This window comes from Asparagus officinalis, chromosome 5 (genome assembly GCF_001876935.1).
Source record: "Asparagus officinalis chromosome 5, Aspof.V1, whole genome shotgun sequence".
Classification (NCBI taxonomy): domain Eukaryota; kingdom Viridiplantae; phylum Streptophyta; class Magnoliopsida; order Asparagales; family Asparagaceae; genus Asparagus; species Asparagus officinalis.
In genome coordinates this window covers 120,982,368-120,989,172 of record NC_033798.1, presented here as the reverse complement: position 1 = coordinate 120,989,172, position 6,805 = coordinate 120,982,368, and the positions used below count along the sequence as shown (strand labels likewise).

The 6,805-nt window shown below is 36.8% G+C and overlaps 1 pseudogene; it reads right to left on the bottom strand.

The window, feature by feature from the left end:
• On the bottom strand, positions 584-6,463 carry LOC109840988 (annotated as a pseudogene).

The window sequence follows — 6,805 nt, the reverse complement described above, 5'->3', positions numbered from 1 at the left end:
CCAACTTGTTGCGTCTGTGTGTGTGTGTGTACAGAACTTTTGCACATTGAGGATACATGTCAACATAAGAAACCTGAAACTTTCGGAGACTTGAAAGACATAATGAGATAGATCAACAAACTCAGAAAGGAAGTTTTTTCCTGCCATATTATTTCATATACATCAAGAGTAAAAAGGTTTATAAGGTGAACGGGATCTTTTTCTTCATGCCATATAAGGATTTAATATTTTTTTGGGTTTTCATGCAACTTTCATTTCTTCTCTTACAATTTCATCAGCTAATATTCCAAACTTCTGCTAATATAAAGCTTCTATACTTCTCATTGATTTGCAGCTGGATTTTGTAAAAAGCGGAAAATTTGCTCTTGTACAACGCACACCTAGCCTATGACAGTGGTAATGAAGTGAATATAACAGACATTTGTCTTTATGATAATTTGACAATGGTAATAAGCTCTAGAAAAAAAATTGAATTATCAAAAGCCAGACATGTAAGTACATGATGCAAACTCAAGATATATAGCTAAAAGAAAGAGAAATTGTTTTGACCCAAAAATTCCCAGGGCATGCATATTGCATAAAATTATGGCAACCAAAAAGATCCACTAACACATGCAACCCATTACACACAGACAAGTCTTAAAGCGTAAGATACGTACAATCAGATAAATGTTAAAACATAAAAGTACCCTAAACATAAATATATATGTTTCATAGATCCAAATAACTATTCAAATACTCAAAAGACACCAAATTTATAGCCCAGTATTCGGACCACATAGAACTACCACAAAATAAGAACCTCCACTAGTCCTTCACTTTTCAAAGAAAAGAGGCAAAATATGAAGGTTAGCAACAGACTCATTCGCCCTTCTCTTCCTTTCCCTATTCCACTGCTCTATCCTCGCTCTTCGTCCTCACTTCCCTCCCTGGCCGGCTCCTCCTAGGACTATCTTGACGCCGCCTACCACCATCACTGCCATACCTCCCATGCCTATCTCCGCTCCTCCGGCCACTCCCCCCACGATGATCTCCATTGTCACGATAATCCCTCCGGTGACGTGGGCTCCGGCTCCTGCTCCGGCTTCGTCGCCCGTGGGACCTACGATATCGACCAAAAAGTTTCTTCCTTAGCTCTCTCCCAATTTGCTTCACATGCATGAAATTGCAATACCCTCCTCGGTTACAACTATCCTCTTCAAACTGCCGGCAAGTCGCCTCTCGAAAGTCGGTAACAGGTGAGAAATCAGCGATTATTGGGCGACCAGAATAAAATCTCCCTTGCAAAGCTTGGAGAGCTGCTGCTGCCTGGTCCTCCTCCTTGAACTGGGCGTAAACATTTCCAACCATGTGATCAGCGAGATTATCACATATGTTGAGGGTCTCTAGCTCACCAAACTTACTGAGCTCCTCAAAGATATCCTCATAAAAATCCTCAAAGTGTTCTTGAATCTTCGCAGGATCGATGGGCTGTCCCTGGGGGTCTAAGCCTGGCGTGATACTATCAGGGCGCTGGTACATGTTGGAGAGGAGAAGGGTGGGGGAGATTGTTGGGCGGTTGTGGAGCCGAGAACACCGATCCCCGTGGCGGCATGCCCCAATTTTGAAATAGAATGGGCAATTCACCCGATCCTTCTCCGTGCCAAATATTGAAGCTAAGTGTTCTGCCATCAATTTTAAACTTTTAAACAAGGACCAAGATCTTTTCCAAACCCTTCACGATAAACAAACATAATGTTAGGAGATTAACCACAACAATTATATTAACATACACTAATAGCCACCTAAACAAAGGTGTGAAAATGTGGATGTAGATAGTGGACGAACAGAATAGACCAAAATTTAAATGTCTGCTGACATAGAAAGAACGAGAGAAGATGAAGCAGCACTTGAAATCTTGAGAGAATCCAAATCCTATTTTTTTCCAGAAGAGATCAATATTTACATTCCAGAATTTGGTAAGGGCCCGCATGTGAACACGCACAGACAAGCACATGCACAGCACATGCAAAAAAAAGAAAATATCAATCATGTACTAGTTTTATAAGAAAATTAGGCTTAATGAATTCCAAAGTTATCCAATAAGCATTTGTAATTTACTAATCATGATTTCATACTTCAATTTGAAATGGTAAATCTGCTAAACCATGATTCCACACATCACTTATATGCTAGAAGTGATAAATATCTTAGCCTTCATAGGGTTTTAGAGAAAAATCTAAACGAAAATTGTGTGCAACTGCCGATAGGTTTTAGCACAAAACTGGAACTGAAACTGTTCGTACACTCTGATACATAATTAATTGTTTAGCTTGATAAGTAAGGATTTTGCTCCGAGGATTTTGCTCCGATATTTAAACCAAACCTGATTAAATGTAGGAAGGACAAATGCTATGCACAAGTAATCAAAATAAATTTTTTGCTCTTGAAGGGGAAAAAATCTAACCATGATTGGAAATTGAGGGGAAATAAGATAAAAATCATAAAACCACAACATATGGTTATATTATATTAGACAATTTAACTTTCAAAAGTTAAGCTAGGGGTGTCAAATAAACAGTACTGTCTGATAAGCATTACCATAGTAGAAGAATCTCCCGGCACTGGGGAGTTCTGAAGTGAAAATGAAATACAACTGAAAACAAAAGCACATACAGTTTGATGTTTACATACAAGAAATAGCAACTCAACATCCTTAATCTCAAACTGAACTGATCCCGTATTTCAATTTAGTTTCAAATTGATCAAAGCCTAAGTTTCTTACAATTTATGAGAGGGTAAAAGATAAAATATAACCAAACACCAAAAATGCATTGAATAGAAAATTAGGGATTTTGAGATCCAAAATTAACATCAAGGCTGCCAAATGATAAACTAATTATAATAATAAATAAGAGGAAAGGATTAAAGAAATAGCAAATTTTAGTCCCAGTGAACCTTTTATAGGGTTACTAGCAATAAAGATCGTAAACTGCAATGGAAGAATCACAGTGATATAAGCACTTCTACTCAAAACCTGTGTCTTGTTAGATAAAACTCCTTATTTGATATAGCATGGATTAAGAATGTTTAACTCACTTTCATATTGCAAAATTGTAAGGCATGTAATAAACCAGGTTGAAGGATATGCAGTTCCAATCATTTACAACAACAAAGAGGCAAGCCAACCATACATTCTCATGTAAAAATCTCTTGACCCTTTTGAGCATGTTAAAGACATCACATGATTACTAGAACTCTTCCCTCAAACTTCCTATCCACGAGCTCATGGTGCACGAGGAGTACTTAACTCTTTCAAGATGGACTAACGTCATCAACCAATTTGTCGTCTAACCCAACTCACAGATATTTAAGTTAGTTCGGTTGTCAAGCATGTTAAAGTTTTTGACATTTTGTCAACAAAAAAAGAAAAAGAAATTGCGATATATAAATGTTAAAAGTGAAATCAAATTAAACAAAGCAATCAAAATGAAAATTTTCATTAGGAGAGAGAGGATACATCACATTGTTTTTGTAGTTTTCTTCCTTAAACCAAAACTTACATAACACATTGTAAATTTAAAAAAAAAAGATCACCTTATATTTTCCATATAATTGCTGGTGAAAAGAGAAATTTAAAAGTGAGCAAAAACTGATACAAAATGGTCTTCATGAGTTTGTTAGTGCATCTGGGCTTCAACTTAATCCTACCAAATGCTCTGTTTTTCTGGGTGGCATTGAGCTTGATACTAAAGCTGATATTCTCAATTCCCTTGGTTATGCTGAAGCAAAATTTTCAATTAGATATCTTGGGGTGCCTTTGGTGTGTAAAAGACTCTCATATACTGATTGTGATGCATTTGTACACAAGATTGCAGTGAAAATTCAAGGATGGTGGACTAAACATCTATTTTATGCAGGAAGGCTGCAACTTGTTAAAAGTGTTTTATTTGGGGTGCATGTTTATTGGCCAAATAACTATATTTTGCCAAAGAGAGTCCTCTGCAAATTAGATGAATTGCGCAGAATTTTGTTTTTTGTTTTTGGTTGGGGGGGGGGGGGGGGGGAATCTGTTTGTCAGGCGTTAATGATGGAGGGTTGAGGGCTTTGGAGCAAGGCTACTGCTATGAAGCTTCTATGGCGTATACATATGAAGAAGGACATGCGTTGGATAAAATGGTTACATGAGACTAGCTTAAAAAGATATACCACAAGGGTTATGGACTGTGCCTATAAGATAGAATGATTCATGGATGTGGAAGCAAGTGTTAAAAGTTAGAAATGATAGTATGCTCAAGTGAGGGTCTATTAATGCAATCATCTATTAATCTAATAGATGGACTATTAATGCCTGATGACCAATATAAAGTATTTCAAGCTTACAGGGTTTCTAACTCCTCAATGTCTCTCAATGGTATCATACAGTTTGGGGTTCTCTTAATATCCCTAAACGCTAAATAATTCTATGATTGGCTATGCTACAGAGACTTGTTTAGGTAAGAGTAAGACTCTGCATATTTGGCCTAATAAATACTAATATGCATGTGCTTTGTGAGATGGCTCAAGAGAGTCATTCTCACCTGTTCTTTGAATGCATTTATACTGCTGAAATTTGGAACCATATTATGGTTTGGTTGCGTTTCAAATGGAATTGTGTTTGGTGCAATTGATAGATTGGTTCTCTAACAATCTGAAGGGGAACTCATACGTGAAGAGAGTGAAAAAACTTGCTTTATTTGCTACTGTTTTCTATTATATTCGAATGAAGCACAACGAGAGAATTTATAGAAATGTGAAGTGCAGCACACAGCAGATCACAAAGAAAATCAAGGCTGTTGTTCTTGTTAGAAATTCGCACCATTAATTTGCACCACTCTGTACCTACTGAGCATAAAGCATGGGTGAAAACTTTGTGATTTTGTTAGTTTGTTACTAGTTTTGTAAGCAATATCTGCTAAACTATTTGTAGACTTAGGTATGCCTAAGTCATGATATGTACCAAGTCAATGGGGAGTGAATAAAATTGTTAATTTACTCGAAAAAAGCTGGTAAAAAATTAGTGGATATCCAAATTTAGAATGAAATGCATCAAATGATTCCCAAATTTATGAGGCTTTTGACATTTCGAAGAAAGACTACCTAGGTAAGCTTCATGTTTATGATAGAAGCAACTCAAGAGCGCTTTATTTCTTACTGTTATTTCTCTCCCATATCACCCATATCACATGTGTGACAAGTAACAACGTATATGGTCTACGCAATATGCACAAGTGAATTGCATACAACAGCATGCTACATTTAACATTGGTTAGCCAAGCTCCTATTGGGTAATAAGTCTTTAAGTCATAACAAAGGCTGTAATTTGACTTTGTACAGCAAAATGTAAAAAGCCTAAAAGAACCCAGATCCACAGGTTCTGTTGTTTTAACTCTTCTTTGCAACAACAAAACAAAATGTGTCCCTGTGAGCATCTCTTAACCACTATGGAATGGTTAAAGCCTACCAAAATATTCTAACACTTCCTTTTAAGTACAAAGATTTTAATGAAAAACTCACGGGGTGAGGAATTATTAATCCTTTTAGATCAATTAATCCCCTTGACCACGTCCCAGCTAAAAAGAACATTAAAAGCTAAACAGGTAAAAGTTGTAAGCCAAATAAGAAGCAGAAGATACAAACAAATTTCAACATAAAGCACCTAAAAAAGGATACTAGGAAAACTAATAGATCAAACTATTTTGCAGTTTCCTTCCATAGATCAAATCCTAACTACTGTGAGATCCTGTAAAACAAACATTGTTAAAAAAGCGCCATAAAGTTTCAATCAAAACGTTGACCGACCTAGAAAGGTAAAGATGAGCAAGGACTAATTCCAGAGCCTAACTCGAAGGTAGCATAGCAATCCGAGCCCAAACGTATGAGGCTTTTGAATTTTGAAAGCAACAACTGAGTAGGTAATGTCGAAGCTAAGAAATGATTGAATCACAAGTACCAAATTAATGCTGTAACCCTAAAGGGCACAAAGTGCTCAATTTACCCTAAATTTCTCAGGATAAACCCCAATCCTTCTAGGATTTTCGAGAAAATCTAGAAGAGTACTGAAGAGACCATAGATCCTGAGATCCCCAATTCTATTTACAACTGATCATACATGAGAAAAAAAAATTCAAAAATTATGATAGAGATGATCAAATCATAAGTTTGCACTAAATATACAAAGCTCGAAACCAACTAGGGTTTTGGGGATCAAAAGAACGCCAGAAGAGATCGAAACGCTCCGATTGTGATCAAAAGAACGCGTATGAAATTAATGACTGGGAACAAACAATAATATCTCATAATTAATGAAAGCAATGGATTAGGGTTTCGAAGAGACTAACCTTTTCTTTTCCCTCTCAAGGAATGAGAAGAGTTTTGGGTCTCTCAGAGGTTTCTCCTGTTTTGGACAGCGGTGGATCGGTTAGACGGTACAGAATACGAAGTTTGAGACCGCTTTGGTGTAAACCCGACCCGTTCCCGGTAAACAATCCTAGTCATGAGTCAAGTTGGAACTCCAAAATTTCATGGACCCGTGGTTGACAATCACCCAGAAGCTAGGCTAGATTCAATCCTGACCTAGTTATATTCTAAATTAGTTTTAGAGTTGAATCGAAGGTGGCGATTCAATACTAAACTAGTTCTATACTCTCTACCGTGACTTGTACCGATCCGATTTAATTTTAAGAATTTGTCAAACACATGACTTGGCTAGTATATTATAAGCACAATTATGACTGCTGAAAACTTATTATTTCGGTCCAGTGTGGACTTCTAGGACAAATTTCTA